This window comes from Dromiciops gliroides, chromosome 1, assembly GCF_019393635.1.
Source record: "Dromiciops gliroides isolate mDroGli1 chromosome 1, mDroGli1.pri, whole genome shotgun sequence".
Classification (NCBI taxonomy): Eukaryota; Metazoa; Chordata; class Mammalia; order Microbiotheria; family Microbiotheriidae; genus Dromiciops; species Dromiciops gliroides.
Genome location: NC_057861.1, coordinates 102,873,796 through 102,886,287, shown reverse-complemented (window position 1 = coordinate 102,886,287; position 12,492 = coordinate 102,873,796).

The window sequence follows — 12,492 nt, the reverse complement described above, 5'->3', positions numbered from 1 at the left end:
GGCAAATTGTTTGCCATGGCAAGTGTAAATTGATTCTAGAAGTATTATTTTTGATAAGCATATTCCAAAAAAAAAAAAAAAAAAAGAGGGGAACATTTGTAAAAGTTTTCTTTTTAAAAAAAAAGTTTTCTTTGAGATTCTGTTGTGCTTTAACTTGTATTTAAATATATTCAGATTTTTCACAAAAGTAATTGTATACTAAGTTTTTAAAAAAGGGGTATTATTTGAAATTGTTGCATAATTATATATTGTGTTCTGAGTCAAGATGTATTCACATTTTTTGCAATCATTTATTATCCTCAATTTTTAAATACATATGAGACTTGGATTATGGGAACTTATCATTTAAGACATTAATTGCCTTTATTCTGAGTTATCAGATGCCAGTTGGCCAAGATGCCATCCAATCACAAGAGGAATACACGCAAGAGCAGACACTGAACTGTCACATGAGGGGAGACATGCATGAAGTCAAGGTATGGCCAAGGGAACGGCTTTTGACAAATGTTGAGGTTGGATTCTCTTGGTTTAATATTTTATTTTATTTTTCCCCACAATATTGTACAGATGGCTGGAAGTATTCATCCCACCCATCTCACTTCTACACCTGGCTTCTATGCTCCCTCCTATATGCCTGATGCCATGGACATCTCAATCCCATGCATCTGATTAAGTCTGACTCAGTTTCCTCCAATATGTTCGGTGGCATGGACATATATTCCATCCACCTATTTTAAGCCTGGCATACTGCATGGACAGTACATATTGCTCAAGTGTGGGAATGCTCATATCCCATCATTTCTCTGTTCTTTTATGGTAACCCCCATAATTATCTCAGGTGTCATGATAAATAACAGTGTTGAATTTGGCCTTGACACCTGTTACCAATTATATTAGATTTTCTAATTTCTCATAATGGCATGAGGATAATTAGGCAGATGATGCAAAAAGTGATGAAACAAAGATAAAAATTATTTTTAATAATTAATATTGCAGCAATTGTCTTCTCAATTACCCTCCATAAGGGGGGGACTATAGTAATATTATAATTTTAAAGAATGTTTCAATTTTTGTTTTATTATATGTTTCATGTGTAACAACTAAGATTCTGTATTCCCTTAGACATGTTTTTGAGAACTTTCATTGTTTGATTTTATTATTGACAAAGCTATTTTAAAGTTGTGTTAAGCTCAATTTTGTAGGAAATTTCCTGGCTGATTACCAGCATCCATACCTCAACCCCTGAAAAGACTTCCATTCCACGACTACACCTAGAGGACATCTGAGAAAAGACTTTCAGAGACTTTAAATGAACAGTTTTGATTTGTTTTTGTTGTTTTTTTTTTCTCTTTCTGTTATAATATACACCATCTGTGATATGTACTCTCTGCAGAGGCCCTCCCTTTGCAAGACCAATGTCAAAGCGTCGGTTCATGAGGACAAAAAAAAAAAATCGCCCCTCTGGACAAAACTTTCCTCTCTTCCTTTTCTATATTGTTGTTCACATATTATTAGTTAGCAATAGTTATTATATTCTTTTTACTGTTCCGTCAAGGAAACATTTTGTTTCTTGAGGAACAACAGGGGGCACTGTAACGATTGGAATAACGCCACCTGCTGGATACTAACTGTAGAAGAGTTCTGCCCATGAAGCGAAGGTCTTTGAGGGCAAGACCAGGAGTCTTTGGTATCAGGAAGTGACGCGGACTAGTGGGAGGAGGAAGGAGGAGACGGAGGCGCTCTTCCTTTTGGACTCTGGAGGAGAGCGGAGCTAGAAATGTGCTCTCCCTTTAGTAGATAGGAATCTAGGCCTTTTTCTCTCTCTTTACCAAATTCTTATTCTCCTTAATAAATGCTTAAAAGTCTAACTCTTGCTAAAGCTTATAATTTATTGGCGACCACTCATTAGATATTTTAGACAGACTAGCTAGAATTTTAGCCCTTAACAACTCAGGATATACTTGTAAAATATGTAATAATCCCAAACCATACCCAGAGTATACATTGTCACAATGACATATAAATGTAAATGGCTGATAATATGAAATATTACAAAATCTTCATTAGGCAAGTAAACCACAACATCTTGTCCATGAATTCTCTATCTACTATAATAACAATAACAGATACGTGAAGTGATAAACAAGTTATGAAAAAGAAATAAAACACCAGTGAGACTCAATATCTTCATTGTTTGCTTTACAAATCAAGCAATAAGGCTCAATAACCCTTTCTAGAAGTCAGAGCCATGTGCTCTTGGTGGAGAAGTACTTCACCTGTAGAAGCTTGTATAAGGTAACAGCTTATATTGCTAGAATTTGGGGTATACCACATTTTATTACCTGGTTCCCCAATTCTCTACATGCCAAAGTGGCAGGGGTTTTGAATTATCCTTGATTCCTCTAATGCTGTAGTAATGATCATTATGGTAGAAAATATGGAGTTCTTTAGCGTTGGCTTTGTCTGTGCCACAAATTTGTCATAGGGGTTTATTCAACTGATGAATGATTAAATTCAGTTGGTTATGTTTTGGAAAGGCTACAATTGCCTCATTCCCAATGAAAGTACCAGCTTTTTTCAAATCAGCAACATATTTTTCAAAGGGAATATCTTATAATAGGCTCAAAGTCTTTTTTTTTTATGATTGAGCATATAATTAGCAGTTTTTTCTCTGTTTGATATGGTTTTTTGAATGACCTTCTACTAGTCTCTGAGGGCTTTAAAAAGAAAATTTCCATCTTCTGATACCTTATGGAGTTTAAGTCCCAGGGTTTGCAATTGAGTGATAATGTTTGCAAATTGGAATTGTCTATTACCTCCAAGCTCTGTTTGGTATCTTTGCTCTTTAGCAGCTTGTTGAATTTTACTTGAAATTTCTTTACCTACAAGTGGTACAGGTTTTACATGGAAACAATGAATCCAAGATACATTTTCTCCAATTTTAATAGCAGTAGGAGTTCTCAATAATACTTGAAAGGGTCCCTCCCAAGCAGGCTGGGTCCCACTTGTCCACTGAAAATCCTTAATATGTATATAGTCTCCAGGACTTAAATCATGCAAGGAAAAATCTAAAGGACCAGCTTTTACAGCAACTTCTGCTTCATGGACATCACATAGCCTAGTTTGTAGTTCCTGTATATAGGAAGCAACAGAAGTATCAACTCCCACCAGTGATGTATAAACTGGGGGAAAAAATTTAGCTTGGATAAGAGGGTGACCAACAAGCATCTCATCAAAAGATATATGAAGTTCTCCTCTTGGCCTACTGCATAGATAGAATAATGCCAAGGGTAGACCATCAGGCCATTTCAAAAGGGTTTCAGTATATAATTTGCCAATCATACTCTTAAGCTCTTTGTTCATATGTTCAACTTAGCCTGAGCTTTGTGGGTGATAAGGGGTATGCAATCTAGGAGTTACTCCCAAAAAAGAATAAATCTGGGGCAGCTAGGTGGCATACTGGATAGAGCACTGGCCCTGTATTCAGGAGGACCTGAGTTCAAATCTGGCCTCAGACACTTTACACTTACTAGCTGTGTGACCCTGGGAAAGTCACTTAACCCCAATTGCCACACCAAAAAAAAAAAAGAAAGAAAGAATAAATCTGGGAGAGAATTGAATCTGTAAAATGTGTACCTCTATCAGAATCAATACATGCTGGTGGCCCAAAGTGCAGGACAATCTCTTTAAGGAGAACTTTGGCCACAAGGGCTGCAGTTGCTCATGGGTCAGGAAAAGCCTCCACCCATCAAGTGAGCTGGTCAACAATGACAAGGCAAATTTATAATGTCCTGCTTTAGGGAGAGAAATAAAGTCAATTTGTAGATGTTCAAAAGGTGTATATGCCAAAGGGCATCCTCCATATGTTTTAGCATGGAAGACATGTTGATATTAAACAGAGCAAGCAGATTTGAGATGCTGTGTTAGTTATACCTGGTGCTAGCCAGGTCTTAACTGAGTCCACAATGCCTTGTGTGCCAAAATGGCCTTTCCTGTAGATAGAGAGGCATACCTGGTGATAGAATTTCCAGGGGAGAAGTGGTTTTCTCTCTGAAGATATTCACACTCCATTGATCTGTTTAGCCTCGAATCTCTTTTTCCACCTTTCTACTTCAGAATCATCATAAATTAGGTGGAGAGAAAAACCCTCAGAAGGTGAGAGGTTAAATGCATATTCAGGGGCTTCTAAAGCAGCAAGCTTAGCTGCTGAATCAGCTCATGTGTTCCCCTTTGAAACAGCAACATTATTCCCTGTGTGGTCAGGGCAATGTACAATGGCTAGAGCAGAGGGAAATTTCAGGGCAGATAGGAGGTCCTTGATAAAGTCTCTGTTAACAATGGCTTTGCCTGAAGATGTTAGAATGCCTCTCTGTAGCCAAAGCATACCTATAGCATGGCATATACCAAATGCATATCTGGACTCAGTATAAATGGTAGCACTCTTCTCTTTGGCCACGTTACAGGCTTGTGCGAGAGCCACAAGTTCAGCAGCTTGTGCACTAAAATGTGAAGGCAGAGAATGCCCAGATAATATCATAATCAGAATCTACAGCTGCCTCAGTGTAATGGGTGCCTTCTTTCATAAAAGATGATCCAGAAGTATAGAGTCTACCCCTAACATAAAGTCCAAAATCAGGCAGCATTTTGGTATAATAAGGAAAGAACAACAAGAACAACCAAAAGGAATCCCATAGTAGAGGGCTATTAGAGTGACATGTATTCTCAAGATGCAAACTCAGAAGGAAATCATGACTCCAAAATACTTATGAGAACAGCTTCAAAGATAATAACTACAACACAAGTTCAACTACAATTCCTGGAAGAGATGAAGTTAGAGTTGTAAATAAAAATGTTAAAATGATTTTTTAAAATAAATGAAAGTATTAGTATTAAAAAGGGGAAAAATGAATATGATCTATAAAAGAGGGAAAAGCACCTCTTCCAAGGAGTCTTAGGAGTATGACATTTAGCATTCACACTGAACTCCTCTCTCAGTCACCAACCAGATGTTCCAGAATGAAAAATTCCAGAGCTAGTGAGCCAGACTCCCTTCCTACTTCCTGTCTCCCTCCCTAGAAGGAGCCATCCTTCAAGAGGATTGGTTGAGGTTGTTGTCCACAGCATCTGAGAACAGCACCCCACCCAGGGGCCAGGTGTGGTCTCAATTTAATCATCCTTAATTAGGTTCTCAGTCAGTCTCTCAATCAGTATCACCCAATTTGATCAATTCCAAATCAATCTTCAGGTGGGGCTCCTGGGCATCTGTCAAATCCTATTATTTTCTCACAGAAGTGATCATATGGAATATGACTTTTGGGACAACAACAAAAAATATGAAGACAAGGTCAAAAGAATGGAAAAAGAAGAAAAGCATCTCAAGGCAAAAACAAATATCCTAAAAAACAGGCTAAAAAGTTATAATTTGGGAGTCAATGGAGTATCAGAAAACAATGTCAACCCAAAAAGCATATGTGTATGTATATGTATGTATCTTTTATTTTTCTATCTTAATAGAATTTTTTTCAATTATATGTAATTTTCAACATTCATTTTTGCAAGATTTTGAGGTCCAAATTTTTCTCATTCCCTCCCTTCGTTCTTCTACCCTAAGACAGCAAGCAATCTATAGGTTATACAATATAATCATTTAAAAATACTTCCACATTAGTCATGTTGAAAAAGAAGAATCAGAACAAAAGGGAACAACCACAAGAAAGAAAAAACAAAACAAAATGTGAAAATAGTATGCTTTTATCTGCATTCATTGTCCATAGTTCTTTTCCTGGATGTGGAGAACATTTTCCATCATGAGTCTTTTTTAATTGTTTTGGATCACTGTATTCCTGCGAAGAGCTAACTCCATCATAGTCAATCATTGCGCAATGTTCCTGTTATTGTGTACAATGTTCTGATTCTGCTCACTTCTTGTAGTATCAGTTCATCTAAGTCTTCCCAGGTATTTTCTGAAATCCACCAGCTCATCATTTCTTATAGCACAATACTATTCCATTACATTCATATACCACAACTTGTTAAGCTATTCCCCAAGTGATGGGCATCCTCTTAATTATTCCCATGACTGGATGACTTCAAGTGGAAATAGTGAGACAAGTAGTTGCAGAGGGAATACATTGGTACAGGTAAAGTTTGGGTTAGAAGGTCCTTGAAAGCTCTTCCACTTCCAAGATTCTATGCCACTTGGAACAGAAGTATAGATCTTGAAATACTAATTGATCTCATGTGCATGATTTATTTTTGAAATGCACAAATGTTGGGACATTTAATCCTGAAATGTTTGGCCGTAAATTACTGCCAGGTTAGAAAGAAAAGAAGAGGGGTTCCTGGATAACATGGACTGTCTTTTGCCTTTCTTTGTACATCTTCTCACCCAGGAAGATATTTCTGCCCTTGCCTCCCCTTCCTCTTATTGCTCAATTGCTTCTGGAACTTCCATTTTAAGGAAGTGACAAGACCAGCCATTTTCACTTCAAAATTTCCTCTCTCAGCTCCACTCCTAGCTATTTGGACTTCTTTTACCACCATGCCTACATGGAAATACCTCTTCCTCTCTCTGATTTTCAGTTTTCCTTTACGTGCTGTCTTCCTCCATTGGAATGTAAACTCCTTAATAGAAGGATTAATTGTTCTTTTTTGCCTTGTATTAGAATTCTGAACACTTATAACTATGCCTGGCACAAACCAGGCACTTAATAAATACTTGACACCTCACAAATATGCATTTAAATATTTCAATGTGTAATAATATAAAGTATGGATATATGTGAGAATATGTGCATATATATGAAATGTTATTCTAAATATATTATGTCTATGTATATGTACATATATTACTATGTGCCAAGCATCATGCTAAGTTCTTTATAATTAAAATTTCATTTAACCCTCACAATAATTCTGAGGGATAGATGATATACAGGTGAGAACACTGACAAAGATTATGTGACTTCCTCTGGGTCATCTAGCTAATATTTGGGGTTGGATTTGAACTCAGGACTTCTCAACTCCAGAGTAGAGGAGTGAAGGCAGGCAGGCAGGAAGGAAGGAAGGAAGGAGGGAAGGAAGAATGCAGTCAGGGCAGGAGGGAAAGAAAGGAGAGGAGGGAGGGAAGATCAATATGTAGGTATAAGAAGCTAAATCTCCAATGCTCAAATCAACAGAAATGGTGGATATATCTGTCTTTCAGTCTTTCTCTTTATCTGTATGTTTTCTCTGTAGATGATACTTTGAAAATGCTGAGTCTTTATATAGGAAAGAGAAAAAATGAATATAAAAACTGTCAGAAATTCATCAAAGTACCATCATTTAAGTCCTGGTTCATGCTGTAACTTGTTTCACACTATTCAAGAGACCAAAGGAGGAAGGCTGTTAACAGAAATTCAATATGCAGCAGATTTTCCTACTGAGTTAAGAAGCATCCTTTAGACCTTATGTGTATATGTGTACCATCAGGATAAAGAGCTTCAAACAATTGAAATGTTACAGAGAATCAGAGTGGGAGAGTAGGAGGGGGGCGGCAGAGGGGAAGGAGAAAGATTGATATCAATTGGCATACTGCTCCAGAGAAAAGCAGGTTTGAACTCCCACCTGTTGAATTCCATAGCAACCAGCCAACAGTTACCTGCCTCTGCATTCCTGAGGGGAATCCACAGCACATTAAGACAAAATAATAGTGGAGAGGGTGATAGCTCTCCTGCAGAAGGGGCTTAGGGAAAAGACCTACAGGGAGATCTCCATCTTGTGGCCTTGTTCTTGGAGCTTTTGAATATCTGAATCCATCTCCAAAAGTATGTGTGGGTGTGTGGGGGGGTGGTGCAGGGGGTGGAGTAAAGCTGCAAAGCACATTCCAATCCAGCCCCTCAGCAAACACCAGATGAAATGGGAAATGCCAAGCAATTTGTTCTAAACAACATGAGACCTTGTTTCCCCTTCCTCCCAATATCTGGTTTGTTTGATCTGAGGTTCTCAGAGAGATGACAAACCAAAAGAAAAAAAAAAGATTGTTTCTTAAACCAATATATTAATAGTTCTGTCAAAGACTGGATTCTAGGAACTTTACCAGTAAAAGCAAACCCTGCCCCCTGCCCCATCCCTGCTTCACTGTTATTTGGCCAAGTACTAGAAAAGAGTAGCCATAGCAATAAGAAAAGAGAGAGAAAGGAACCAAGTAAACATTAGCAAATAGGAGTCAAAATTATCTAAATCTGCAGACTAAACGATAATTTTGAGAAGCAGTGTGACATAGATTGCTAGACATGAATTGAAGAAAGCCTGGATCCAAATCCCACTTTCATGTATCATTAGCTTTGTGACCTATGAATTTCGTTTTTTTTTTGTTTGTTTGGTTGTTTTTTTTTAGTGAGGCAATGGGGGTTAAGTGACTTGCCCAGGGTCACACAGCTAAGTAAGTGTTAAGTGTCTGAGGCCGGATTTGAACTCAGGTACTCCTGACTCCAAGGCCAGTGCTCTATCCACTTTGCCATCTAGCTGCCCCTGTGACCTATGAATTTCAAAAAATTCTCTAAGGAGGTAGAGATGGGTTGCCATCTATACAAGTGAAAGAATATCTCACATTGAGATTTCCCATTCTAACTCAGATGTCATTGAACCATATCTAATGGTTTACTCAGAAGATCCCAAGGAATAAATGAAGATAACTACTGAGACAATTGGTAGCTTCAACAAAGTAGCAGAATACAAAAATAAATACATGATTATTAGTATTTCTTTTTTTTTTTAGTTAAGCAAAATTTATTTCTTGTAAGCCTTTTTTGGGGGGCAGGGGGCAATGAGGGTTAAGTGGCTTGCCCATGGTCACACAGCTAGGAAGTGTGAAGTGTCCGAGTCCCGATTTGAACTCAGGTCTTCCTGAATCCAGGGTCGGCACTTTATCCACTGAGCCAGCTAGCTGCCCCCTTGTCTTTTTCTTAATGAGAATTTTTACTTTCTGGTTCATAGGATCCAAAAGAAATTATTTTATTATTGTTTTGTTTTTTACTGTTCACTACTCCATAGTTGGCTTTATTTCACTTACATAGATTGCTGCTTAAGAACAACATTACAGGGGCAGCTAGGTGGTTCAGTGGATAAAGCACTGACCCTGGCCTCAGGAGTACCTGAGTTCAAATTCGGCCTCAGACACTTGACACTTACTAGCTGTGTGAACCTGGGCAAGTCACTTAACCCCCATTGCCCTGGAAGAAGAAGAAGAAGAAGAAGAAGAAGAAGAAGAAGAAGAAGAAGAAGAAGAAGAAGAAGAAGAAGAAGAAGAAGAAGAAGAAGAAGAAGAAGAAGAAGAAGAAGAAGAAGAAGAAGAAGAAGAAGAAGAAGAAGAAGAAGAAGAAGAAGAAGAAGAAGAAGAAGAAGAAGAAGAAGAAGAAGAAGAAGATTACATTTGTCCAAATGCAGTTCATATATCTAAATGCAAATTGCCTATGGCCTTATTTCACCAGTTTTGTAAGAACTCAGCATACCATTTAGTCTTTCAGATTTATTTGAAGTTCTCTGAGGGGCCAAGAAATTTATTATTCTTCTGAATCTATGGCCTTTTTCAACTGACACAAAACCATAATGTTTGGTATTTTTTCTAAGAAAGTCCATTGTTTGGGTGGAAGGTTTAGGAGATTCAAACCTTTGATTTCATTAGTTTAGGGACCTCCTTGGGTATGATACAGTTGGGCAACTGTAACTTATAGTCTTGCCTGAGCAATTAAATGACTTGCTGTGGTCATACAGTATGTACTAGTGACAGGATTGAATCTGGGTATTGATTTTAGCACTAGGCCTTTATCCACTAACCCATGATACCTCTCTCCATTGTTCCATATGATGACAGAATCTCATGTGTATATAGTGTTTTATAGTTTACATTTTATCTTTATTAGAACAGGGCAATTATATCTGTTGTCAGTTTATACCTCACCTTAGTTCAGTACCCCAAAATAAGAGATAATCCTAAATTACACTAAAGTTACATCAGCAAGTTATTCGGGAGGAGGTGAAATTAAGTATTTTATAGTGGTACACTATACTGATAATATGTAAGCGACTTATTTCTAAGTTGGTTCCCTTCTGATCTTCTTTTTCATATCTTTAAAAATTATTTTTATTTTTGTATTTCTCTAGAAGTCAAGATATTTGTCTAAGTACTTTTTCTTTCATTAGCTGTGTGATCTTGGGCATATCACTTAACTTTTGTTTATTTAGAATTTTATTTTCCAAATTATATGTAAAAACAAATTTTGACATCAATTTTTAAAAATGTATTCCAACCTCTCCTCCTCCTTCCCTCCCCAGTCACCCCCCTACAAGAACTCAAGCAATACAATATAAGTTATATATGAGTATTCATGCAAAACATCTCCACATTAACTAGATTGTGAAAGAAAACAGACAAAAACAAAAGTTCAGATTAAGGAACAAATAAAAAAATGTGCTTCAATCTGTTTTCAGATAGCATCTGTTCTTTCTCTTTAGGTTAATTGCAATTTTCACAAGTCCCTCAGAGTTATCTTGGATCATTGCATTGCTGAAAATAACCAAGTCATTCACAGCAGATTATTTTGTGTACAGTACATTTCACTTTGTATCAGCTCATGCAGGTCCCTCCAGGTCTTTTTTTTTTTTTTTACATATAAGGTATTTTATTTATTCCGTTACATGTAAAGATATTTCTCAGCTTTTGTTTATACAAGCTTTACAATTTCAGATTTTTCTCCCTCCCTCCCCCCTCCCCTAGACAGCAGGTAATCTGATATAGTTTAAATCTATATATCTATATATCTATATACATATACATATACATATACATATACATATACATATACATATACATATACATATACATATACATATATATACATATATACATAATAACATTAATCCTATTTCTGCACTAGTCCTTTTTTTTTTTTTTGCGGGGCAATGGGGGTTAAGTGACTTGCCCAGGGTCACACAGCTAGTAAGTGTCAAGTGTCTGAGGCCGGATTTGAACTCAGGTACTCCTGAATCCAGGGCCGGTACTTTATCCACTGCGCCAACTAGCCACCCCCATGCATTAGTCCTTTTTAAACTTCTCTTGAGTCTTGTATGTTGAGATCGAATTTTCTATTCAGTTCTGGTCTTTTCATCAGGAAAGATTGAAAGTCCCCAATGTCATTAAATGTCCATTTTTCCCCTGAAAGAAAATGCACATTTTTGCTGGGTAATAGATTCTTGGCTGCAATCCAAGCTCCTTTGCCTTCCGGAATATCATATTCCAAACCTTGCGGTCCTTTAATGTTGAAGCTGCCAGGTCCTGACTGTGGCTCCATGATATTTAAATTGCTTCTTTATGGCTGCTTGGAGTATTTTCTCCTTCACCTGATAATTCTGGAATTTGGCTACAATATTCCTTGGAGTTTTCCTTTTGGGGTCTTTTTCAGGAGGTCATCAGTGGATTCTTTCAATGATGATTTTATCCTCTGATTCTATGATATCAGGGCAGTTCTCCTTAATAATTTCCTGGAATATGGTGTCTAGATTCTTTTTCTGGTCATGGCTTTCAGGCAGTCCAATGATTCTCAAATTGTCTCTCCTGGATCTGTTTTCCAGATCAGTTGTCTTTCCAATGAGGTATTTCACATTTTCTTCTATTTTTTCATTTTTTTTATTCTGCTTGACTGATTCCTGGTGTCTCATGGATTCCTTATCTTCCAACTGTCCCATTTTAATTTTTTAAGGCATTCTTTTCTTCAGTGAGATTATGCACCTTTTTTTCCATTTGGCCAAGTGAATTTTTTAAGGCATTGTTTTCTTCAATGAGATTATGCACCTTTTTTTCCATTTGGCCAAATGAATTTTTTAAGGCTTTGTTTTCTTCAGTGAAATTATGTGCTTCCTTTTCCAAGCTGCTGATTCTTTTTTCATAGTTTTCTTGTTTTGCTTTCATTTCTCTACCCATTTTTTCTTCTACCTCTTGCAATTGATTTTTAAAATCCTTTTTGAGCTCTTCCAGGAAGGCTTTTTGTTCTTGAGACCAATTCACCTTCCCTCGTGAGGCTTCAGATGTAGGCAATTTGAGGCTATTGTCCTCATCTGAGTTTGTGTTGGCTTCTTCCCTATTGATACAGAAGCTCTCAATGGAGAGGGCTCTTTTTTGCTTCTTACTCATTATTGCAGCTTATTTATTTATTTTTTAAGTTGAGGTCTGCTCTGGGGGCACCAGGGTCCCTCTTCTGGGCTTCTTGTGCAGGGGTATAGGTGCTGTGTGACCGGCTTTTTACTCTGAGGCCTTTATCGTGTGTGGAGATACCCCTCCCTGCACTTCCTGTCTGATTGCGCTCAGCCAGCCAGGTGCCCAATCTCTGTGTCTGATCCCATCTGACCCATTCGTGGCCCTCCTGGCAGGTGCAGGTAGGTTTTTCCAGTGTCCTTCTTGGCCACCAGATTTTTAAGCCAGGTTCCAGGGGCCTCAGTTGTTTGGCTGTGGCCCGC